The sequence below is a fragment of the Solea solea genome, chromosome 3 (assembly GCF_958295425.1).
Source record: "Solea solea chromosome 3, fSolSol10.1, whole genome shotgun sequence".
Lineage (NCBI taxonomy): Eukaryota > Metazoa > Chordata > Actinopteri > Pleuronectiformes > Soleidae > Solea > Solea solea.
Genome location: NC_081136.1, coordinates 12,490,614 through 12,517,790, shown reverse-complemented (window position 1 = coordinate 12,517,790; position 27,177 = coordinate 12,490,614). Strand labels below are relative to the sequence as shown.

Genomic DNA, 27,177 nt, shown 5'->3' with positions numbered 1-27,177 from the left:
CCATCAGGTTTCCCCTCTTGAGGCCGCGGCACCCTGCTCCTGAACAGTCATCCAATTGCCTCCATGCCCGAGTCATATTCAGACTAACTAGTCAAAAATCAGCAGGGAGGACCCCAATGCTTCCCCCAGCTCACGCAGAGTAAGCAGCCAACCTTCAGCATCATATTTCGGCTGCGTTGCGTACGCTGAAACGCGGCTGATTATTTCCCAGTCATGGTCCACTGACTCTGCAGGCTTGCTCAAATTGAAGATGCTTCCCACTGAGCTAATGAATTGAGTTACTATATCAAAGCAAAATTGCTGGGGTTTTTTTTCTTCCTGTTTGACTGAGGTTAAACCATCAATATGAGTATTTTAAAACCACTTAGTCCACGCATCCCTGAACCTCTGGACAAGGACAGCAGATGGCATTAGTTTTTAGTCATGCTAAATTATTTTAATGTCTGCTCAATGTCACTGGGTGATTTTAGCAAAGAATGCAAAAAACACAACTGACACAACCATGAATTTATAATCCCAAATTGGCATTAAAAAAATCATTGAACATAAATCTAGAGGAAGGCCAATTCATTTTGTTGAAATGTTGTGTATAATTTTGTTATTGAACTGTTCAAGATCAGCATCAGCCATGAAAAACCCATGTCGGTCGACCTCTATTTGAATCTGCCTTAAAGCAGACACGACAACAACATTAAATAAAAAAAAAAAAGCTATTTCAAAACATTTCTATGAAGAAGACATGCACTGGTGCCTCTATATGTACCCATAATCCCTTGCAAGACTCAATCTTCAAAGAAAAGCCCTCCGAGCGCACACACAGCACAGTAGCAGGCTTTTGTTGCATATTCACAAACATCCCACAAGCCCAAACTATTAACCACAACATAACACAATACAAGTGGGTCACTCGGCTGTGTTAAAAAAGCCTCCCTGCAACAACTGAGAGGCGCACAAGAAGGTCTCTCCGTCCCCGGGGGGCGCTCTGTCGTCTTTATTTGCGGAACCAGAGGCAGACAAAAAAGCGCGGCGTAGACTGGGTGCCACTGGCAGGTGCACGCTACCATAACTCTGTCTGTAGAGCAGGAGGCAATAGTCTGTCCATAAAGGCTTTTCACTGAAAAGTCGTGAGCACCTTTTTTTTTATTTCAGCTCAAAAATAAGGAGGAGCAAATGCGAGGGACGGCGATGCCGGATCAGAAGGATTTGGCAGAGGAGATAGAGTCGTGACTTAAGACTGGCAACCTTTGCTGTGATGTCATTAAGGGTGACTGATATAATCTTAAAATGATAGTGTTGTTCCTTTGGGAAAAGTGCAATAACCATATCAGTGGTTATAAGTGTTTGTTTTGACATGGATGTTGAAGTAAAACAAAATCAGGCAAAAATACATGACATTAAATTAAATAAATGAAAATAAATGTGCAATGTTACGGCAGCAACAAAGTGTAGGTGTGTATAGTATAATAATAGTATCAGGGTCTATATGAATTGTAAAAAAAACATTTTAAATATCTGTAATGTAAATTCATACTTCAGGTGTGTGTTTTTTTTTTTATAAATTTAAATAATGGAATGTGAACCGTTTAATCCAAACTATGTACAACAATGGTCTAAATGCAGAGTCAACAGTGAACAGATATATACTTATATAATGTAAAATGTGTTACAAGGTTCACCGTCATTCAGGTCATATTCATCTTCTGGACTTGTTTGAGTTAATTTGAATTGTTTTTATTTAAAAAAAAAAGCTATTACATAAACAAACCTATTTAGTATGATAGTCCCTCTTTTTTTCATCAAGCTTAGCACATGCAGTAGCCTTGCCTTGTGTAACTGTGCTCCATCTTTAGCTCTTTAGTTATCTTTTACTTTGTCTTTTTTCCCGCTGTCGAGTTGTTAACTTTGGCGTCAGCGGCCTCTGTTGTGTTGTGTTGTCTCTGTGTGCTACGCCACACCCACATGAGAGTGAGGAAGAGAGAAAATAAGTGAAAGAGAGTGCTCCAGTGAAGGACGGCATCTTTGCGCTGCTACTTAAGTCTATGAATTAAGTCTATGAATGAATGTATCAGGCACACTGCATCGTCACGCGGCTATATATTGTTTGTAACGCGATAGGGCATTTTCTAAGATCGGCACGTAACGCAGCGCTGTGAGATTCCTGTGCCTCACACTGTGCGCGTTTACTGACTTTATTCATTTGTGCAAAGTGAAATGGGCTGAAAGTGGGACACTTTCTGCACCACTTGAGCTGCGGCTTTTCTTAGCCGGCTTTAGTCAGCCACCCGATCAGCTGACTGGCTTACACTGAGGGATTTTTTTTCAAAGAGTCGCCACTGCCGGCGTACAGTAGCAATTCGATGCGGTGTCGCTATCCCTCGCTCTGATGTTCAATTGCACACTCATGAGTGTTGTGTGGGCATTTCTTGGCAGTTTCAGTTGAAACTGTGTTTGTATGTGACTTCGTCTTTAACCTGTAGCATGTCTTGTCTCATTTTTTAATTCTTTTCCCAACGCTGTTGCTCCTTCCTCTCTATCCCGTCTCTACATTTTGCAACTGAAGCTCCGTAACCTCTTGCCCTCTTTTCCAGCCAGTGGATTCAACCCAAACAGCTGAGGCGTTGGAGAGAATGGCAAAGAGAGAGATTTAAAACAAAAAAAAAAAAAGGTAAAGGAGGAGAGTGTGTAAGGAGTTGAGGGTCAGGGCCTGGGAGAAGGGAAACGGCAGATTGAGTGGAGAAGACAGCACGGCTGCCTCTGGGCCGTCACAGGCCAAACACACTGCCAAAGAGAGCAGTGGAGAGGAGAGGAGAGTCGGGAAGACAGGAGGGAAGGAGAAAGAATCGAGGACACTCACAAAGACAGGAGAAGGAGAGAGAGAGACACGTGCGAGAGAAGAGAGTGATGTATAGAACTTTTAGAAGAAAGCATGGCTGCACTGTAAATAACTCCGGTGAACATGTGCACTCGGGTCATTATGAGTTTTCACAGACACTCACACTGACCTATCAACACAAAGATTTCTCCTTACACAACGACGTCCTGTGTCCTGTGAAATGCCAGATGCCCAATCACCACTCACTCAAATCTACCGCACATCACATTTCTCACATTAAGAAAGCTCCAAATGTCATTGACGCCATTTCACATGGTTCCAATTTGACTCCAAAGTGGAATAACTTGTTTCTGGTCCAGATCAAGAAAGAATGTGTAAGAGAAGCAAGTCTAATTCGAAAATAAATGAGCGTATGATGGCCTCATTTTTGCATCAGAGACCTTCCCGGTATAGACAGATCTATTTTGCATGGCGGAGCAATCAGCCTTAGCATGACAGTGTACACTGTCAGGCGTCACACAGATTACGACTCCATGTGGCTGAGGGAGGGGAATAAAATATTTATCCTGGGGAGAGAAAGAAAAAAAAAATGACGGAAATAGTCAAGGCTTTGTGAGACAATGCGAGAGTAAGAAGAGGTGGTTAAAAAGTGATGCAAGAAGAGTAACAAGACGAGAAGGAGACAAAACCAAAGGGAGCTTGCAGCTCCGCAGTCGTCTCTCTTGTTTCTCCCCTTCTGCTCGTTCTCGCCTCTAATAAGGTCTAATTAGGTGAAACTTGCCGACAAACTGTGGCACAAGAGCAATTATCCCCCGTGGCATCGCCTTGCAGCTGAGATGTCCTCAGCATCAAAGATAGACAAGTAGACAGGCTCTCAATACGCACACGCAGAGACATACAGACAGACAACTAAAAGTTGGAGTGGGGGGGAGAAAGAATGGGAAAAGAGAGAGAAAGACGCTTAAGAGAAAGAAAAGACAGAGAAGGAGGTGTTCCACAGAGGAGTGAATAGGTGATAAATTATTGAGGCTGCGACGGCGACTTCAGACAGAACAATATCCACAAGGAAAAAGTGATATTTGTCTTTCCCTTGCCGAGATATTTGCCAGACAATTAAGGAGGGGGGGGGGAGGGGGGAGACAGACAGACAGAGAGATGAATAGATAAAGAGTGACACAGATACAAAGCAGTGAAGGGAGAACTCAAACAAAAAAGGGGAGTCCTGGGGAGCAATGACCTTTTTTAAAGCTCAAGTCATGGCGTGCACCGCGAGCGACGGCATTAGTTACTTCAACGTCGGCAGTGGAGATTTTCTCAGTTAATTAAATCCATCCCTCAAACACTGTTGGTCCACTTTTCAGCAGGGAGTACGTTTGGTTACAGGAGTTGAAGAAGATACTGCCTCTCTGTACCATAACTTGTGATTCTGGTTGGAATGCTTTAACGCCAATTACTGCTCCTATATTTGACTGCCGACGCTTTCTTGCGTCACTATCACTTTGGCAAACATTAACAAGTGTTGCCCCACGATCCGCCGTGACAGACAGGCTGTTATGCTATAACCTACAAAACCTCAGGCCCACTCTCACTGTATGTGGCATAGACGCCGAGTTGCCATAACCTTTTCACTTTGAAGGAATGCTTTTCAAAGTGGCTGCAGATGATCTATTTGCTGCCTCCTGAGCTTCTTGAGGTATTTACTGCCTGGCAAGGGCAACTAATGGAATAATCTGGAACACCTGCTATGCCTCGGGAGAGGGTACCCAAAAAAGGAAAATGCAGAGAGACGGAGGAGGGGGGGAAAAAAAAAGATAACGCTCTGATTAAGTTTGTAAATGAGCTGTCAATGTGTTTGTCCTCGCTTTGATGATGCCCATGCAGCCTCTGCGCGGCACTGAAAAGAGGGGAAAAAGTTTTCCGCGTAGATGACATCATTTCACCCTCTTTTCTCGTTAGTGAGTTCTGCCCAAACGCTAACTGCCTGTGCAAGAAGGCAGCGTGGGTATGGTGCAATCACGTTGTCTCTTTCAACCGGGTCAGTACTCGTTCTGGAATAATGAATGTACTGTGGACTGCTCCTGAGGTAATTAATTGGATAGAGATTAACTGGCATAATTTCATTCTGGTGACGATCTCTTAGCCAATTATCGAATGTGGCTTGCACTCTCTCCTCCCCTCCTGTCCTCTCTCTCTCTCTATGGGTCTCTGCCTCTCTCGGCCCACTTGAACAGCGAGCACTCAAACCTGAAGACCCCGTAAATAATGTCTCTCAGCGTGTCACGCTCCGTCTTGCATGCGCCAATATTGCAGGCGGAGCTATAGCAGGTGATTGACTGTGTTCATTTCTCCTCCATGTTGGCTACCTTTGAATGCAGACCGTGTCCCCGCAACACTTCTGACCCTTTAACATTATCTATAACAACAGCGGGATGATGTGGAGAGGAGAGGAGGAAAGTGACTCATCCACTCTGCTGAAAACAATGATGGCTGCGGTTTCCTGCCGCACACACACAACAGAAAATCTCTCCACGATGTCCCTAAATCCATAAAATCTTAAAACAAAGGGATTTTTTTTTTTTTTAGGTTTTTAACCTTATCCTCAAAGTGCAACACTTCTGACGGCCTACAACGCACATCCTTGTACATGTAATTCAGCTATGCTCGAAATGTTGCAGTATGAAATAAAAACACAAACTTATACACACACTGAGCTTATTTGGAATACTCCGAAGCTCCGTAAGGATTAGTTTTAGCTGCTCAGCTATGGTGCAACACTGCGAGCAACCGATAAAACAATACGGCAGCCTCGGCTCACAGACGACTACACTTTTGCCGCTTCTTGCATTGACTGTATGTGGAATGTGTGTGTGTGTGTGTGTGTGTGTGTGTAGACAACAAAACAAGTACACATTGTTATTTCATAGGACAAACACAGAATAATAAAGATGAACGGGTGGTAGGTGTGTAGAAAATGGTAGGGCTTTACTGAGCTACTGTGAGTGTGTGCGCGATCGCAAATCCTATTTTTTTTGGATATGTGATTTATGTTTTTATTTATTTGTTATTCCTCCAAATGCTTTATTTCTCTCTCTCTCACACACACACACATGCATACACACCATTCCCCCCAGTCTCTGTAGCCCCCTCACTCTCTCCAGTCTCCGGAAGAAAAAAAAGTGTCACTGCTTCCCCTCCGTTACTCTTATCGCTCACTCCCAGGCACACTCGCACAATGGCCTGTTTTACACCATTAAATGGTTATTTGTAAAAATACAATTTCAATTAAATCCTCCGTAAAATAAAATAAAAAAAAAAGCAAAAGATAAATCTGTGATTTCTGCTTTTAAAAAAAAAAAAACTAACGGAAATCTAATATCTAATATACACATTTAGAGACAGTGCATTACGTCACTGTTATTTCAACGTGAGTTTAATATTTTACACCCAAGATGAAATAAATCAAAACAATCCCAGCTCGTGACTCATGTCACACGCTAGTTTGACAGCCCCCTTCAAGTTGTCAGTGTATTCAATAATTAATTAACAGCCAAAGAAATGTATTATATTTCAGATAAAAGCAATAATTACAATCCACTTATTCCCCTTATACCGCTGCAAAATGTTGTTTCTAAGCACCTCATTTCCAAAGCAAATGTTACCCGTGTAATAAGCACAGTAGGTAGCAATGACATGCCAGCTAGTCAGCGTCTGAATCAGCCAAATAACACTTTCTACTGTATCCACCATGCTTGTCACCCTGGGTGTAGCAATTAGCTCTCAGCTGCTAGCACATCCTACGTCGGTGTGAGCTGGCCATGGTGAGTCATGACCTTAATGGAAAAGTGGGTGGTGGTAATGAGGTGGGGGTAATTACACTGACCTCAAGGGACAGGCTTTCAGTTTTACAGCACAGAGACTCATAAACAGGCAACAGTGAGTTCCACTCCAGGGCAGAGAAAGCAAACATTTCTGGGCCCCTGTTTTCCAGTGGGAATAGTTTTCTGTGTTTCAGCAGGTGCAGGGAGCTTGATGGACTTTTGTGTCGCACTTCAAAACTTTGAGGGAGTTTGTTGATCAGTTGATCGAGGTGAAATGATGCTGTACTTAGCTTAATATTTTGGAAATGTATGACCAACATTAATTACAAAGTAATAGACTCTATGTGTAACAAAGTTTGTACAGTATATTATTCCACTTGCCATAAGGATAGTGTCAATGTGATTCATCCGTGTGAAGTATGGCTCTTGGGCGCCCTCTAGGTACCAGGTGAATGCCGCAAGTGCCTTAGGGCATTGCCACTTCTGCCGGAGACGCGCCCGGGGTGAGTCACAGAGCCACAGCACTGTGTACGAATATTGTGTATTCATCGCTGAATGTTGACTGCAGAGCATGTAAGTGAGTTGTTGTGGGCTTAAAGTAATACTTCTCTGAATACTAGAATAGTATTTTTGAATAATTGTGCTTCCAACCCCAGTTTCCCCCGAGGTGGACAATTATCTTCATTCTTTTCTTTGTTACGTGCCCACCAGTGGCACTTGGTCCTGTGAGCATAACTGTTAGCAAAGATGGCGGACACTGTTTACATTCTGGGAAATAGGTCCCGTCCCCCTACGAGAGGGATATAAAAAGTGTGGAATTAGCGTTGCAGTTACAAGCCTCAGACCAAATGTCACTGGTGGGCACATAACAAAAAAAAGAATGAAGATATGTCTCGACTGATGAAATGTCCGTATATAAGTGAGGCACACGATGCCAGTAAGCTGGCTAAGTAACTAGCCTTCGTGCTTACACACCTTGCTGTTCCGCGTTAGTGCTGTGTGGGAACTGCCATGTGTGAGTCGTATCAGACTGACCAGTACATATTCTGTTCCTGTCCAGATAATAAATGGCGATACCAAAAGAGAATCTCATCTCGATTTAAAAATACCCAATGCAGGGTCAGGAAACGTTTGAACTAGCCAGCCACCACCAACTACATCGCAGTTATATTATGATGATCAAGATACCCGGGTTTTCTTTAGTTCACCAAGGGGAACCAAGCAAGCAACGAGACAGGTAGTTCAAGACTCTTTCTTTCAGGATAGTTGACCATCTATCGGGAGAGACATAAAACAAACTGCATCAAATGGCTTGACACAGTCCGGCGCCGGATGAAAGTGCTTCAATGATGTACCAGTCAGCAAATAGGTTTCCCCCAACACTTCTTAAATGTATCTTTTAAACTAACCAGGGGGCCTTTGTTGTGCATAGCCTCCCACGGCGGTTCAGTGTTCGCGAATGTAAGACTTGACAGCTCGAAGGCCTCATCCTCCACACTGAGTCTTGATCGCTTCAAAATGCAAATGACTCCTATGAATCAAACACATCTGCATCAAGACAAAATGTCACAATATACTATTTTGGCTCTTTTTTTCCCCACAAGGAGAGACTTGGGAGCTCAGTGAGAGTCTGGATTTCTTTGATTTTTTTTGAGTGCCTTAAACGTTGTCCAGCCCGCCAGAGGCTCAGACCGATACAGCCTGATAACACCAAGGTGTCCCGGATTACAGACTATCTCAAAGACAGACTGCAGCGTGCTCCCTCCTGGAGTCGTATATTGGATTTGCTGCCACAGGAAGCCACTGGAGCTGTCACTATTCGCTCTCTATCGTTGCGTTGAGGCTCAACTGTGGGTCACGTCACCTCCAGATTTCCTTTGTTGATCCCTCCATTATGGCTTCCTTTCATAAAGGGGACATGGTATGTGACTGGTGGGGACATCTGCTGCATGGTGCGACTGAACATTCTTTTTTTTTCTGTTAGCCTTGTGTGTTTGTATGCACGTGTCAACCTCGCTTTGGTTCACCAGTTTGAGGGGTTGTCGCCGACAGTGGCACACCACATCTTAAACATTCATCAGTGTATGATTCTGTTTCCAGCAACAAACACCACAGGGGGACAACAAGCCTCTTTTCAGTCATCACTCAGCAGTCGCTTCCTATCCGTGAAGCACCATATCTAGATTTGAATGCGAGTGGACACTTGAAAGCAAATTCCCCATTAACATTCACATGGATCACACGGGTGAACAAGAAAGGGGGATGATTGGAAGTGAACTCAGCTGTGGATTCGAGTCACTAACCTCTTTCAACCCACAACGCACGCCCCTCTTAACAGGCCAGTTTAGCAATAGAGACCTATAGCACCATGGCTGGAGCCACATAGAGTGCATTATTTAAGGCACCAGGGGCCCAATTTGTCACTCTGGTGGGCTCATCACAGGCAAACATCCTTTAAAAAATGTACTTTTCACGCTGCCTGTGGGAGGGATCAAAGCAACAGCAGCCCTGCCTGTTTCTCCCTCTTCAGTTCCCCTGCTCAGAATCCCACTGACAAAAAGTGTCCATTTAAACTGAAATGGATCCCCTATCATAATAATGAGTGAGTGATGGGGACAGGGAGACTTTCATGTCGTAGGTGGGTACAAACTTGAAAATATAGACCCTCATCCTCCTGTTGATTGAAACTTGTAGAAAAGCCAACACAATTCTCAAGTTGCAATCAGTTTTCAGCTACATTTGAGAATAACAACACTTACGCTGTTTATGCCATCCATCTCTCTGTCGATCTATCCATTACATCCATTATCCCTGCCACTTTTCCTTTGAGGGTCAGTGGCAACTGAGACTACATCCTTGCTAGTGCTTTTTCTTTTGAAAACTGCAATTTCAGATAAATAAATTAAACATCAAACGTGTGTTTCAGCTTGTATCACAACACACATAAAAACTTATATCATTTGACCATTCAGGTGTGCCGGTGTACCTGGGAGTGCTATTAATGAGAAATATTGGTAAACAAAAGAAAAAAGTCAAAGTAGAGTTTTCTGTGATCTTTGAAGTAAATCGAGATTGTGCCATCATTGCCGAAGGTCTCTTTTTGTATTTTCAAATTTAAATGGAGCGCAACGGTGTTTTTTTTAACTTCAGTTTTAAGGGGCACAATAACGCCTAAAAGTAGGTAGTGAAAACATAGATCTATTCGGAACAGAATTGATGTGTTTTCAAAGAAAAAGGAAACACCATGGATGTAGCCTGAGGCCAATCCCAGCTGACATAAGTCAAGAGGCAGGGTACACCCTGAACAGGGTGCCATCCTATCACTAGGCTATCCTGTATAAACCATGCACACTCACATTTACACCGATCACTCATCTTCTACCGCTCTATCCTGGACAGGTCGCCAGTCCATCACAGGGCCACATAGAGACACACAACCATTCACTCTCACACTCACTGTAGAGTGTCCAATTTTCCTCATCCCCAAATTGTGCACGTTTTTTGGACTGTGGGAAAACACACCTATCACCTCTGGGGGTAATGCATTGCTCCCAAACATCCTAGCCTCAACCTGCCTGTCTTTGGACTGTGGGCGGAAGCTAAGAGCAAACACGGGAGGGTCAAGCCAGGACTTGACTTCAAAATGAATTACTCTTAAGTAATATCTAATGGAAGCTGTGACTGATTAAGCGCTTTAAGGATAAGACTAAATATCTGAACCACCTACCACAAAGTAACCACTGACATTACAACATTCAAGATAGCTCCTGTAGCATGCCTCTGCTCTATAACAGTGAGATGACCACTGGATGTTTGATGAGTGGACATTTGCTTTGTTGCAGCCACAACAGGCCTTAGTCATTAGCCTATGTGGCTAACACACTGTTCTTTATATGGCTTATATTAGCAACACTAGAGGTAACTGTAAGTGATAGCGACTACAGCGCAACTTAAAAATGTTGCATAATCTTGTCAGAAGGTTCGAGTTCCAGCAAATATCAGTTGATTCTGTGTTTCATTTGCTTCAATTCCTTGGTGGCAGAGAGTTTAATGCAGCACTAACCTGGTGCTGATCAGCAGTACTTAGTGATATTTTGTGCAAATATAACTTGTTGCACTTTAATGAGACACTTGAGGATGGTTAATTACCACTTTAGAAGTCTGAACGCCCCGTGTTCAACTCACCATGATGCACCTCGTATCTCCTATGACGCTCAAATTAATTTGACATTAGATGACACTGAGTGCTTGACTTTGCCACACTGTCCCTTTGCCTTTGAAGCACGGAAAACATCTGTCATTACTCACGCCGGGTGACAGTCCTATTTTTTTTCCCCCCTTTTTCCCCCCTCCGCATCAGCCCAACTCCTTTTTAGCCAAGCTCTCAAACAATTGATTTTTCCCCTTTCCTCTGTGTCTCCTTTCCCCATCTCCCAACCTTGATTCTCGTGCTTCTGGGTTGTGGGAAATATTTATTCACATTGATCGACAACTAAGCTGATGGGTCTTTCATGAGCGTCAGAACTCGAGCAGTTTTTGTCCCTCCTATGTCTCCAAATATCAATCAGCAGTGGGAGAAGAGCTGGCCAAACTGCAGATTAGGGCAAAACTGCTCTGAAAGGCCAAACTCATTTTCCTACAACAGAGAACAGGAGACAAAAAAAAAAAAAAAAAAAAAACATACACCAGACACGAATAGTCTGACCAGTGATGGAATGTTTGTGTATTCCGTGGTGCTCTGTATGAGCTGTCTTGCTCAGAAACGGTGTTTTAAGAGACAAATAGATGTTTTCTATGGGTGATTGAAAGTCCTGGATTGTATCTAGACAAGTTCAGCCTGAAGGTGCGTAGACATTGAGTTTTGTGCATGACATACTGAAGTGGTGAACAGATGATAAACCCTGCGTCTGCGTGGCTCCTTATTAAAAATGCAGTGCCAAGAGGATATTTTCTGCATCAGATTTTCATGCCGTCAAGCGGTGTTGACAGCCAAGTATTATGTGCATACTGACATGTAACCATGATGAAGTTCCAGATCCCCTTGTACTGTATTTCTTCTTTCTCTGAATGGATGCAGGATGACTTATGTATGAGGGATGCAGACTGGGTTTTGTGCCACGGTTCATGGAGAGTGGCATTCCTCAAGGGCCCTTGCTAGCGTGTGCGTGCTATCCCCCAGATGCACACCTTCAGCACTGAGTCACATCACTGTTTACCATCTCTCCAGTGTGTCTACATACAAAAAAGCATCACGAACACTACCCCTGTGAGGCTGAATTATCATTTTCCTCTCCAATATTGACAGTAGCAGATCTCACGGTCCTTTTAGCATCTAGTGACCACTTGTCATTTGTACAGAGAGGACAAAATGTGCGCCGCATGGAATGAGTAACGCATACATTAAAAGCAGTCAGCAGCCCACACACACGGCGCAGTCCGTTGACGTTCCATACAATATGGTCAGCAACCAAACGCGTAAACACATTACGGCTAATCCTCATGAATATCGCGACCCGCGCGCTGACTCGACTGCTCTTTTCACATTTTCATATTCATATTCTCTGCTGTCACATCTGAGCTAAAAGCACATCATTTCAGCGGAATAAAAACTGCGCGTATCTCCGTTCCACCGACTGCTGCGTGCAAGGTCATATGTAAATAGGCTTCCCCTTGCAGCAGGGGAGACGGCGGCATCGCCGTCAGTTTTAGCATCATAAAAAAAATTGATAAATACGCCTGGTGCGCGGCCACACGTGCACTCACTTGACCTAAGCAAATAGTCTAGGAGTAAATGGAGAGCCGTGGCAGTTTCTGCTCCTTATATGGGCAATGAAGATGTGCACTCAAACAAGCCCTCATTATCACTCTTACAGCACATGTGCCTCTGTTCTTACATCAAGGTTGCAGTTGTAAAAAAAAAGGGGGATACTTTTTTATACACGGAGCTTCCGCTGAAAAAAAATTAAGAAAGAAAAGACCCTGGACGGCTCCCAACTTAATCCTAGAAAAGCTGACAGACAATTTCCTCTTTTTTTTTCTTTTTTAACCAGTTCATTGGTAGAAAGATTTGCATTGTCTCTTGTCCTTTTGATGAAAAGAAATCACCAAGAATAGAACCGGGCAGATGGGGACTTTGCCATAGCATATGCTGTGAGGGAGTGAGTGATTGGGTCATATGAAGGTCTGGATTTGTGGAAGCGAGTGTCATTAGAAAACGAAAAAGGCAACAATGTGTGTTTACTTCCTTTGTTTTCTCTTGAGGGAGGAACAGCGGGCTGCAGCTGAGCTATAGTGGAGTGTGCAACCAAATTAAAAGAGAGAGAGAGAGAGAAGTATAATCAGTGAGTGGTAAGTGCAAGTGTGTTTGAAAGAGAGAGAGAGAGACAGAAAGAGAGAGAGACTGGTAATATGCTTGGGAATTTAATAAGGCTCAGCGCTCCTCAATAATATCACCCACTTCACAGAGTCCTCTGGGAAACATGAAATGTGTCGATAAAGGATGATGCCTCCCTCTGACAAACGGGGTGTGCTAAAAGCACTGTAGAGGGGAAAAAAAAAAAAAAAGCCACGCAGTGTGCCCCAGGCTACACTTTAAAGAATTATTCACTTTCTTCTCCTTACGCTGCAATTCTTCAAACCTCCCCTCTTATAGGTCACACATGCTGCATACTTATTCAGACTCCAGCTGAACGCTGCCAGCTTTATTCACAGAATTAATACCGGCCTGGACATGCGGCGCGGGTCCATGACATGCCTCCTGCTTGTTTGTGTTCGTATGTGTGTGAGCATTTGAGTCTTTTCGGGCCCATGTTGAATGAGAGGGAGCTACAGTAAGATTTGTGAGTGATGAACTCGACCAAAGAGGAGGATGTACTGTAATTTACCTTTTAATATTACACGTATTTTATGTTGCCACCACGCACATACACAGTGGAGGCAAATGCTTCTCATTCACTCATTGCCCCATCCAGTCCCCACCAGGTCAAAAGGGCTGGGGTACCCCTGAGCAAGGTACCCAACCCCCATTGCTCCCCGGGCGCTACTCAGTGTGGAAGCCCACTGCCCCTAATTCTAGGATGGGTCAAATGCAGAGAAACAATTTCTCTAAGGGGATTAATAAAGTATAAATCTTAAATCTTATAGACACTGCTCTGCTTATTTCCAATAGCCACATTCAGCACCAATCATTAGGCCCAACCACCATCGTGCGTTAAAGCAAGAGTCCACATTAACAATCAACATTTATTAGGTAGGTTTAATTGAGATATTTGTTTAGGTTCCAGCAGGGGCTGTTTTTTTTTTTTAATCGAGGGCCAGATTTGATAATGTGAAGATTTACACACAAATGCACAGTTGTATAATAGTTGAATTTAATAATTCAATCCTTTTTAAATGGAAATGTAGCCAAATCTAAGCTGGAGTGAAATAACTTTGGTTTCAAAGCTCAACTCCTTACCAGCTGAGCTAATGGGGGTGACATGTGGCTGGGGCCGATTTTCTGTCCAAGTCCCTCCCTGGCCATAAATAATACATTGCGGCAGTACAAAAGTCTCACAGAGGGCTGTGATTGGCCCGCGGGCCGGACTTAGGACATGTCTGGGTTAGAGGCAATACATCAGGATGGGTCAATGTGTTTTGTTGATTTCCCATAACACTTTGCTCATTTCTGTTTAAACTCGTTGTGGTTATCGTTCACCTCACTTTAATTAAGTGAGATTTCGCCGCATTACCAGGTCATTAAAGTGCGCGACCTCATAACAAAACTGTAATTGTGTGTTGTAACATTATTATCTCCCTTCTAATTCTTTACATAGAACATAGATGTATATCAGTTCTGCATGTTGGGGGGAAAAAATACAATCTTTCACAGCCCTGTAGTTCCCACGCATGGGAGAAAATTGTGTGGCTTTTTTTTTTTGTTGTTTTTTCAACTTTTCCTGAGTTGCATTCATGTGCAAGCCTACTCATGCATGTGTCAGAGCCGGTGTGGTCATGTTGACACCGACACACATGAGAAACACACCCCATGACCTGTCATGTCCAGTCAAACGAACAGAGTGAGACAGCCTCTCGCTCTGTTGCCTCCTATGACATTTACATACCACACTGCCTGGTTATGCAGGCATCGGCCCTTAGGCTGTACCAGCCCCTGAATTTAGGACAGGCACGTTCTTCCAGTCGCCATTTCTGTTGTAGCCACCTCACTTGGGCGCTGCTCACGCTTGACAAAGAGAAAAAAAGAGGAACCTTAAATGTGTACCTTGCTCCACTGCCGCCAAAAATGGGCCACTGGCTCGCAGACGGGAAACACAAAGCATGAAAGGGGAGGGGAAAAAAAACAAGGCCCATTTTCTCTTTTCGCCCTGCCACCCCCCTCACATTCTACTACCTGTCCATGCAGTCAAGCTCTTGCCCCAGTATACAAGCACCAGATTGGAATTGAATTATTGAATGAAGTGTGTTTGTCTCCATTACAGTAACTGGCGATATCTGATTGACCTATTGCATCACAGACCTGAAGAACTTTAGGCGTGTTTAATTCTTAAAGCTGATGGAACATGCATGCAGTCCCATAGTTAGTCTAAAAATGCACTGCTCATGATTTTTTCCAAGTTTACTTCACTGTTTTCTTCTTCTTCTTCTTCTTCTTCTTCTGTGTACCAGCTTCTATTATTTCTGGGTCAAATCCTCAGGGTGGGAACTGTGGAACATGCACAGAGCGTCTCGGCCAGTCTGGGTCCAGTTTGCATGCATTTGTGATTTGTGATTCTCAGTCCAAAAAAGCAGGCTCGTCTGCTTTTTTTTTGTTTTTCCTCTAAGCCCCCCTCTCGAGCTTGTTATCACTACTTTTGTATACTTTCTCCCCAGCCTCCTCCATCCTCCCATTACACTCACCCTCCCTCCCACACCACCATTTCTCTCATTATCTGCCTATGTTTCCGTTGATAGGCCAACGACTCCCTATCGGCAAATTCATGAGATTGATCATTTTTTACATGGGTGGGTGGATTTTCTCAAAGAGCCTCTCACTCTCTCCCCTCTCCTCCCCGATGCACAGCTCCTCCATCGGTGTGCTATGTGGCACCCAAGCCCTATCACTTAACATGCACTGGGCTCAACTCCCAGGAGGAGGGAAAGTGGGAGAGAGAGAGAGGCTGTGGGAGAGAAGAAGAAGAAGAAGCAGAAAGCAGAGTAAGGTCTGAGTGGAATACTAATAAAGATCAGTGCTCAAGAAAAAAAGGAAAAGATGGTGGCAGCCTTGTGGTGCCACAAAATTACAACTTAATTTGATTCCATGCAGTAGCATCTGTGCTTCCTATTCCCGTTGCGTTACATGAAGTGTGCGTCACTTAACGCGAATATGTGCAGGAGTGTGTGTAAGAATTTTAGAGGTCTTCACTTAAGATATTCATATGCCTTGGGGGGATTTGGGTCCACCATTCTTTCTCTGTGATTTTTTTTTTTCTGCCAGTGTGAGTGTGTTCATTCCAATATGTCCATATGTGTGTGTGTGTGTGTGTGTGTGTGTGTGTGAGAGAGAGAGACAGAGAGAGGGTTTGGTGGGCTAGACGAAAAAGGGAGTGAGAGAGTGCTGCATTAGCATGATTAAAAGGACAGTAACAAATGAGTGCTCTCTCTGAGAAGCCATGTGACTATCACAGCAGGATATAGGCCAAGTATATCAAGTCGCACACACACACACACGCACATGCACACACTCCCTGATGACTTCACACTCCTCATAGAGAGTTAGAGTATAGCGGTAAATGACACACACACTTGTCGCTCTACAGTTGTGAGGACATCCATATACTGTACATACGTGTAGAGTATGTTTTTCCCTAATCTTAATCATCTCAACTAACTTCCCAACACGAAGTCTTTGTCTTCAAAAAGCCCCTTAAAGTTGTGAGAAAGTGCAAAAACTGACTGTGTGTATATGGCAACTTTGAGGTTTTTCCTCATATGCAAATGTTGTGTATAGTATTTTAAGTGGCTGGCTGTGACGTGCGTGAATTTGTGTGTGTGTTCAAATGCATTGAATATTAATGGGCACGTGGTCACTGGCTGAAGCCTCATTATCACAATTTCTTCTGGGAAAAGGAATACTAAATGGAGATGTTCGTTTATTGGTACAACTGGTGTGTTGCAGGCAAAGCTGGCCTCTAAAAATAGCCTCGAGGTTTCTCCATGCTGTAAAGCTGCTTGAGTGTGGACGGAAGGAGGGGAAAAGTATACTTTTACGCTGCTTTGCTTTATTATTATTCGCCCGCTCTATACGGACTGTTTCCCTTCATTACAGCTTTTAATCATTCAGCTCAAAAGGCCTAGTGCTGGAGAGTTCATTGGCTCAGCCTCCTGTAATGACATCCTGAATGGATAAAGCCATTAAGTCCTGCCTATCACTTTGCTAATGCTTACACACATGGCATTGGAATAAAACATTTGGGGGCCAAAGCATACTCTTTTTCTACTTGCACCTCAGAGAAAGGAAGAAGCTGTAACCTTGTTCACATTAGCATAGTGGAAAAAGAACATGTTTCTATCTTTGCCCGTGGCAGCCTTCAGCTGGCATTTATTAATATTAGAGGTGGCGGAAGAGTGTGAGAGTGTGAGAGAAAAAAAAGGTTCTGTGGTACATTAGTGGCCAGATTTATTGACATCTTTGCGCAGAGAATGTGGCAGGTGCTCTTAGGCTACTCGCAAAACAGCGCGACGCGCCTCAACTCCTGCCTCTGGAGATAAGTTTGGAGATAAAAAAAACACACACAAACACGCCGCGTTCTGTCAAGGTTGCCGAGACGGAGGCAGTAACTTTATGAATGTTCTCTGTCTTGTCAGGGCACAGTGTGCGGGCCGCTCACTGACAGAAGGCACACAATGATGGAGGGTCTGCACACGGCATTGCCGACGGTTGAAAATCACCTGCGAGTTGTGGTCAGACCTTGGGAACAGCCTCGGGATACTTCTTTTGGAATCAGTAAGTCAAATTTCCTATTCTTTCTAATGACTTCAAATTGTCACACTATTCCACTTAAGGACGCTACTTGCATAACACAACCATAAAACCTTGTATAGCTCACTTGAGATCAAGATGTAGATCAGTGCCTTGCTGCATTATGGCATTTATAGTTTTTTGCAGGTGGGCCACAAGAAATTGATTAAAAAAAAAAAAAAAATTTGAATGTTGAGTTTTCTTATTATTAAGCTTCAAAAAATATTCAAATACTGAAGATTATTTTTTGCACATGGAAGGATTTCAAAATGTTCATAATTCAAAGAATGCACCATTGCTTTATACCCTAAACATAGTTACACATATAAAAACTTATTGTTCAAATACACTTAGTTTCTTACAGTTTGTGAAATAATACCTAATGTGTGGTTTTGATGAGCCATAATTTTAAATGGGCAGTTGCATTCCTCAGTTTAGGGAAGGGCTATTAGTGGTTACTTGTCTCACAACTATAAATTAAATCGGCAACATGTTCTAAAAATACTTCACCTAGTGCCTTGTGTATCAATCAATCAATTCCCTTTTCCAATAGTTTATCCATATTTTTTCTATTTAAAATCCAGCCACATCGTAGAACACACGGCGGAGTCAGACGTCGTAAAGCAAGCTTCACGGCACGCATGGATCTTTTTCTATCATCTCACAACATAGCCACAACCGTCCCGCTCAAATTACAAGAGCAGACAGGGAAAATAGAAGGTTGTTACCAGCAGTAGAATGTAATGCGCTGTATGTGAAGTGCATGTTCTATGACAGTCTTGGGCTTCTAACATGGGAACACCGCAAGATTCATTTCTTGTTCCACCCCCGGAGCCACAATCAAACCTTTTTCACCCCGGCGGATAGCGGGCTCCATCACTCACTGGACGGGAACTGATGTATGGAGCAGGCGCATCGGTTCAATACCATTTAATCGTATTAGGCCTTAAAGTATGAGATTAGTCTTAGACTATGTTCAGAAGAAACAGCGATGTTATGCGAGTGCCGGCGGTAGTGTATTAAATTGATGTGAATTCAACGCAGCCGGGTGCAGTGTGGGGGGGGGGGGGGGGGGGTTTGAGCCGACTCTGGTCTCTGGAGATAATGACTGCCTGGTTTGTCTCTGCAGGTCAGACCAGAGTCCATTTCAGGGCAAGGAAGGTGTAGTCCCTGACGTGTCCATACTATTTACCCTCCACTCCCGGATCCGCCCATCATTTAATATTCCGTGCAATTTATTTGTCATCCCTCGCTTCAAGCCGGCCAAGCTGTGAGGCAGCTTGTCTGGTACGACGGTTGTGGAATAAATTAGAAAAAGGGAAGGGGAGAATAAATCACATTTCCAATGAATTTAGTCATGAGGGATCCTCAGGAAAGGATGGAAGGAATGAGCTGAGGCTACGAAACAACCTCTATTCTTGGATTGTGTTTGTCCTATATTTTGGGAGTTGCTGCACAGCATAAATAAATACGCTATAGTCTCATAAGGAAGTAAAATGACAGAAGAGCGAGCATTTCCTCCCTGTACGCACAGAGCCAAAGTACACCTCTTAAGGATCCTTGCTACAGTACATACAGTGTTGGCTCATTTATCTGTTGCTTTATTTGTCCCTCAGTGAATCACATATATTTGTTATCATCCTTTAAATTACCCAATACAAAGCTTTTTTTTTTTTTTTTTTTCTTTTTTCCCGTTCTATGCATTTGCGTGAGTGGGAGTGCAATTATATACACGTTGAACTTGCCAACCAGTATTCAACACCGTGCAGAGATTATGTAATTCGAACAAAGAAGCATTCCTGAGTCCTCAATCTCCACCTATTGATAAGCTTTGCGGATATGACAACGGGGGGTGTAGGAGGGGGGGGCACCAAATATTTATAATGCCTCACAAACATATCAGCTGCTAACAGCTGAGTTTGGATTAGGCCATCTCCATCTGTCGTGGAAAGTAAACAATGCCGTGACAATGCAATGCTTCTCAGTATAAGATTTTGAGTTTTTTTTTTTTTATTATTGTGGTCAAGATGAGAAACAGTGTTGGTTTGAGGCCAAGGTACAGTATGTGTATTTAACTGTCTAGACTGTGTGGGTAAAAGGATTTGTTCTTCAATGGCAGTACATCGGTACTTCATTACTTGACTATTTGAGCGCATCCTAACGATGGAGTTTTAATGTCAACTTACATTACATCTTTCACCGACTGTGCGCCAAACTCTCCACGTGCTGAAATAATGGTATTTCTCTTTCCCTTTCCCTTTCATTTCCCCACATGTTTTTTTCTTCTCTCTGTGCCGTTGGAAAGTGTTTTGATAGAATAGCACCTGCCACTGGTAAACAGGAAAAAACAAACGGTGCTCTGAGCTCATGGATGTAGATGGCTATTGTTTTTTATTGATTTCCATTGGCGGAGGAGCTGGTGACAGGGAGTCTCCACTCATCAGGGCAGGTTATCGATTAGCTGAGGTGTGTGTGTGTGTGTGTGGGGGGGGCGGTGCAAGCATGAAAGTGGGAATGTGGCCCGTTTTGAAAAGTGCAAAGCACAGCCGTGATCCCTGAAACTGGTGATTAACGTGTGAAACGTGTCCAATGGAGACGGGCTGTCAACATTTTGCTTGTATAAGGGAATAGTCTCACATCCAGGAGCACTTAAAGGATTCTTGTAGCAATTGGACATCTTAAGCTTGCCCCCCCCCCCCCCCCCCCCGTGAGAGGATAAGTGGTCAGATTTTGAGCCCAGTCTATCTTCCTGACGATCATGGGCTGCATTTTGAGTTTTGAGTCTTTTTTCTGACTCGACTATCCGAGGCGTTTGCGGACATAATCTTAATGTCGAGAACTGAATCAGTGAATCGTCCCGATTTTAAATTGTAAATAGAACTCGAAACGGTTTTGTTTGGCTGCCAGCAGTTTACAGCTTTAAGCACTAGCTCCATTTGAGACTAACGATAGGATGTTATTTCCAACTCGGCTCAAGTGTGCCCTGAACATATAAAACCCAATTTGATCAATTTTGTCTTTTCAGCCAGTGTATACTAGAGCCCACAAGAGCAACTAGCTGACAGTCTGCATCCATGTTTATTTTCATTATGAAGCTGTGTTGGATGCCATTTTCTGTGACATCGCCCCGAATTGCCACTCTGAAATTGTTTTTTTTCCTCAAATGCCCAGTGTGCGGTCCTGCATTTAGACCGTACCATGTTTGTTTACTTGCTCGCGTGGTCTCCCGCATTTTTAATATCAGTTAAGGTCTGCAAATCCTCATAATACCTTGCCACTTCCTGAAAAGTGCTCATGTTAGCTTTAGTTTTATACAAGTCCCTGAATAAAAACCCCATACCTACATCCCTCTAACAACCAGGGCTATGTTGTAGAAGTCTGTACTTAGAGGACACAGTACACTCGGAGGTGGGTGAGACAGATAACACTTTGAACTCCCGCAAGGACTGAATCATTGCAAGCACCTCCCCACTTGAAGTGTGGTGGGATCAGCAATATTTCACTCTGGCAGAAGGGCCTGACAGCAGGCGTCCACACACAAGCCTGACTCCTCTTCTCCCTTGTATTTATTTATCTCTGTGTCCCCAACCCCACCCCCGCCACATATATTTGAGAGTTGCCTGATTGGATCAAAAGCAAATTCTAAGACACTCTTTTACTCCATCACAAACTTCTCCACTTGAAAAGTCACGCTGCTGAAGAAAAAAAAAAAAAGGATGTCAGTGTGTGATTGGAAATGCCGCAGATGTCCCGACATTCATCTTCATGTTTCCAATCAGTAGCCTGAATGTAAATGTGTCTTTGGCTCCAGCTGGAGAGAGTGGGAACCGACTTTAGCATGTATCTGCATAACACCAGCGTGTTTAAAATGCCCGCTGAGTGCCCAGCTATCGTTCTCCATCTCGGCTCCTCTTTCATTCCCCTGACTGACTTGCTGATGTATGAGTAGGCGACACAACATTAGGACTTTGGCTCAGTTGATTAAACCCATTGGCTGAAGACGCTCGCCTTCGTCCCAGCACACATTTGATAATGCCTTATCACACAAACGGTTTGCCCGTACCTCTCTTTTACATCTCGCAATGAAAAGATGGGCTCATTTCATCTGAATACTCTACTCCTAATGTATTTCATCCCCAAGCGTTTTTTATTTTTATTAGGGCCAAAGCCTTTCTTCCCCTTCAGGGACCATGAATAGCACACCATTCTTTGCTGTGAGCACTTTTACAAGAAACACAAGGAGCCTTGGAAGTTTAAGTTTGACTACGGGGCAAGTCGTCCACCAGCCCCATTATTCGCACCACTATTTTGCGCCACACAAATGAAACGGGTCGTTAATAATGGTCATGTCTTTGGCCAGTGCATGTGATTGTTGTATCCAGGCGTATTAGCTTTGGGTAGCTACTGACACGGAATGATGTTTGCCGACAGAGACCACACTAAATCACTTTAGAGGAGTGCCTCCTTTGTCTTTCGTCTTGAAAGAGGACACCCTTACTTGGGTGGCCTACATCACCCGATGGGATAAAAGGCCGTGCCTTCAGTTGTCTTTTCAATGACATGTTATATCTCAGCTTCCATAGTTTACTTCACTAAATACATGCATGACATATTTACGAAACACATTTTCAGTTTCTCTGTGCGCTGATCATGGCATAAAACAGGCAAGGCTCCTGAGAAACCAGTTGCCAGAAGGAAAAAAAAAAGCCAGTAAACAAACTTTTTCATTTCTCTAAGTGTCAAAATGTCATTTTAAATTTTGCCAACAATCTTCATTGCACACTCTTCCAAAAATGGTCCACTAGCAGCAACCATGAGTGGTGACTAATACCATTTGCTGGGATCAATTAGGCTGATTGGCTTAGGCTGTGTCTTGGCCAACCCAGGGGGTTGGCAGTCGCAGACAAGTTGTCCAATTAAGTGAGCACAAGCCTTTGCCAATAATGGCTGAATAATGGGCCTTAAGGGGAGTGTTATTCATCTCCAATGTTAGGCACCAGAGAAGCAGCCATTGAGTGTGTAAAAACCATAGATTTCTCCTTACAGATTACACTCAATAACACCCCTATGGATTTGACAATGGCCTCACTGAGGGATTAGCCTCTAAAGAGGTTGGTATCCTGGGTTGAAGCCAAAAATGTTTTTTTTTGTTTTTTTATACCCATTTGACAAGTGTACAGTCAAAGAAATGACTAAAAATTAGACTTAGTATTCACAAAGGTTTTTTTTGTTTTCTTCTTAACTTGATTGTAGAAATGGAGGCTCAGAGTATAAGACTTTGTGCATTTCAATGCTCAACTGTCAAGTGCTACATTTGACACTTGGCTGTATGGTTGTCCATTTTAAGCCTTGTGATTAATGTGGCTCTGATTTACATTTACAAAGCTGCTCAATATTAGAGAAAATCTAATTATTGTCTCAGTCTGACTAAATCTTTTAAGTCTTAATATTTGCAAACACATTATTCCGACTGTTATTGTAAATCAAATTATGTCAAAGTCGGAAAATAACATCCTCCCGTCTGAAAGAATTATAAATATTTTGAAGTTGGATTCAAGACACAAAACTGAACTTGCTAAAGTTTTGGTCTGTAATATAATAAGATATTGAGGAAACACTTCATACCAACAAGCTTCAAAAAAACCTAGTAAAGTGGAGTTGGACACACTTTACTCAATAAATCAATTTCCTGCTTAAGCTCGTATACTGGGACATGAACAATAGTCCAATTAAATAGTATAGTGGAGCTTCAACTGTAGCTTGACTTAACCATGCATGGAAACATAATGAGTGAAATATAAGGATGTGCATTGTATTTTGCTGGATTGGTTTTAAAAAAGGATGCCAGTACACCAAAACTGCCTCAATGTTGCACACGTATGTACATTTCAAACTCGTTTGAAGGGAAAATGACTCTCTTTTGAGAAGTTGGGAGTTGGAAGTCACTGTTTTAACATGTTTTCAATTGAGTACGGAATAATAGTCAATAAGTAGATGAAAGGCGTTAATTTCTTCTGACATCACATGCAGTGCCTATCACCCTCCTTTATTTCTCTCTCTGCATCTCTTTTGTCGATGTGTCTAGCACTGGCAGTTGTCTTAATGTCGCATGTGAGCAGCTGTAATTTAAAGCCTCGGCTGTGGCGTCGGCGACAGTTGCATGATTAATCTCTGGCTGTGGAATGCTTGTTAGTGCCACCACCTGATCATAGGAGCCAGAGTTGGGAGACGTGTGGACAAAAGCTACATTTGAAATGGGAGCGAAAGATAAGGACGAGCCAGAGAATGGCTGCCATCTCTGATGCTTTTTTTTATTGTTTTGGAAATAGCCATGTCTTCACAATTTGTGCCTTCATTTCAAACAGTCCCCTCAAACACCTGCTTCTCTTGGCTCATAGACACGTGAATTGGGACTTTATACGGCTGTACTTCTGCCCCTGACTCTGCTCTCTCTGTGTCTTTATTGGAAATCTGTCCTTGCCTCCATTCCCATGTGCACTGGCTAAAGGATGCAACATTTGCCAGACCCTGGTAACATTTGACAGACCTGCTCAGACCGTGTTTTATTTCTTCAGTCCTTCTCTCCTGTCTTTCGTGTGCTCATCCACAAGGACAAGTGCATTGACAAGGGGATGCACACTTCCAAATGTCCCCTCCATCCCCCGTGCGAACATACCCCTTGCTAATACCGAAGCTGTCAATCACAATGGCCTGGGAAATGTGTGCTTACAGTACAACAACAAGCTGGAAAATAATACAAATCCCATGTGCAGCAGAAGATATCCGCTCTCTCCACCATCGCCCTCCCTCCTCTCTCCATTGCTCTCCATCCTTTCTACCTCTGTCTCCACCAGACACTCTGTCCTGTCCCCTTGTTCATCCTCTGCCGAATCACACTATAATCCCTCTTTCACAAGAGGGTACTTGTTCCTTTATGTACCTCCTATATTGGTTGCCAGCAGATAATTGTTTAGAAGACACATTGTCGTTTTAGTTAAGATTTAAAACTACGAGACGGACGTGAGCGAGAGGCAAGTGTGTGACATATGCAGCCGGAATCTCATTAGATATATTTGCACGTCAGGGCTGCATGAGATTTTGCTGACCATAATACCATGCAGTTACCAGCAGAGCATTATGGGAGAAAAAGCAATTTGCTGCGGCAAGGCTCAATGGCCTCATGAATCAAGCCAATATGGACAAGGCAAGAGCAGTTAAGAGACCAGTACATGCTGCCTGGAGATTTCACTTAATGCGGTTCTGTTACAAAAAAAGTGTCACACCCCTGTTTTATCTCAACCCACAGGTTAACGTCCTTTTGTGCTGTTTCATTGTCATGGTTTGAATGGTAATGCGGAAGAAGTAGGACAAAAGTAGCAGTTGTCCACCAGGGGGCAACGCCACTGGTTGTAAAAAACAAAAGAACTTTGAATTAAATTTATGTGAAAATGAATTTACCCCTCATTTATTTTTTTTATTATTTTTTTTAATATCATGACCCAATGAGTTAATGTCTCAATTACTAGTTTTTGACATGTCAGTGTTGTAAGTGATGTTCCCATTTTGACAATAATACACAATAAAGCATGACAACCCATTTGAGTGGACACGTATGAGTGACATGGTGTGATTGACAGCTAGCATTATCCAGCAGGTCTGTGATTTTTACAATTTCAAAGACTGATCAAATCAGTCAAATCACTAATCTTGAGGCTTCACTCACCATGGGGTTGTCTTTCACTTCTCTATCTATGTTTTTTTTTTACAAACACAACATGTCCCTACACATCTGAGTAGCTTTTAAATTAAAATGTGGAAAATGTGACACAGGAAGGAAGATGCACTTTTTTTTGCTTCCAAACAACAACCTGTTGGCTTTGGGCTGTCAAGTGAAAAACACCTGTCATTCCCCTACTGACAATCCCGTCCTGGTAGGTAGCTGCTAATGATAATGGTGGCAATCAAAACATTGGCACTAATGCTGTTAATAGTGATGATAGCGCTAATGAGGACACTATCTGGGAGGCTGTTTGCTTGAGCTGTTTTCCTGGCTTCCCCTCTGGGACCAGTGAAAGAGGACCTGATATCCTGTTGCAGCAGGCCCCCAGTGATCTCCTGGATGTCCTGGAAGCCCCTCATCTACTCTGGCTAACTGCTAATACACATCGCTAATTACAAACAGGGGATATGAGGTAACAACACCAAAGCCATGTGGGGATGGTATATGCATGCACCCCCCCCCCCCCACCACCACCTTCTTCCGCTCAGGAGATTCACAGCAAGTGTCTAAACAGCTAACCTCTAGCTGTTGTGAGTGTTTTTTCTTTTTTTTTCTTTAGATGAAAACACACCGTAGTGAGTGAGTAGGAAGGAAATGGTATGTTGTTATTCTCTCTCTCTAGCACTCAGCCTCTTTGTGTGGCAATTAAAACCTGAAATATTAGTCTGCAAAATGGCTGCATAAATTATCACCGTGCCAGTGCAGAGGCGAGAAAAGAGACAGAAAAGGGCTCTTAGGCTGGTCTGTGTTGATAAAAGCTATTTATACTCTGTATATGCTGACTGCAAACAAAGGAATAAGGCAGGGAAGAGGGTGGGAGATTACATTGTAGTGGGACCACCTTTGTAATGCTAAATCCCATTCCTAATCTGCCAGTATTGATTGGCCATCACAAGCAGCCACTTGCAAAGCAGGGGATTGTGTGGGAATCGGGGATTGGTGGCTAACACTGGATCAAACCAAAGCCAGCTTCACTGAGCCTGTGCAGACAAAAAGAACGAGGAAAAAAACGCCGCTCTCTCCCCCTCTCATCTACTGTTGCCACTTGCTGCAAGCATAAGGGAGAGCATAATCACCAGAGCAAGACAGACCTTAAAAGAAGAAAAGAGAGAGAAAAGAGTAAAAAAAAAAAAAGAGCCCTCCTGCCTCCATTTTGGCTTGGATATCTGGCAGTTGCCCTTTAAGAGTGAGAATCTGCAGGGCCCAATTGTAGATGGGAGCCCAAAAAAAATCCCCTGTTTGGTCATTAAAAGTGGTTTCTAGAATGGCATCCATCTGCTGCTCCCTCATTACCGCTGTGAGTGATGGTGGTAATGTTCCTAAATACGGTGCTGGCAAATTGTCATCGTGACCCTTGACTCAGGAAGTGGACACAAGCCGGCTAATGATGCCAGTGTGTGGACAGAAGTGAGCTGTGGGTCTGCAACTTGGACTCCATTGCAGGTGGTGCGCGCGGTCACATCATTAAGCCTAGATGACTCCAGTGACGTGCCTCGACACTGTGTTTGTGCTCTGCGGGTCGATTGTGCACACACACACACCTGTGAGAACACGAAGGGGTTTGCTAGCATTCGGTTGCTCATTACAGTCGAACTTCAATCAATGTTTTCTGGTTCCCTTCCCCTCACCACCCCAGACCTGGTTCCCTTTCTTCCTTCGCCGCCGTTGACGGATGGGAAACTTGAATGTGTGGAAAAAAAGTAATAAAGCGTCGCTAAAGAGCTAAGCTGTGACTCAGCAAATGGCACAT

General features: G+C 43.4%; 1 protein-coding gene across 6 annotated transcripts in view; it reads right to left on the bottom strand.

Moving 5' to 3' along the window:
• Positions 1-27,177, bottom strand: part of pcdh7b (protocadherin 7b) — a 113,869-nt gene that overhangs the window by 7,306 nt on the left and 79,386 nt on the right. The window lies entirely within an intron of this gene.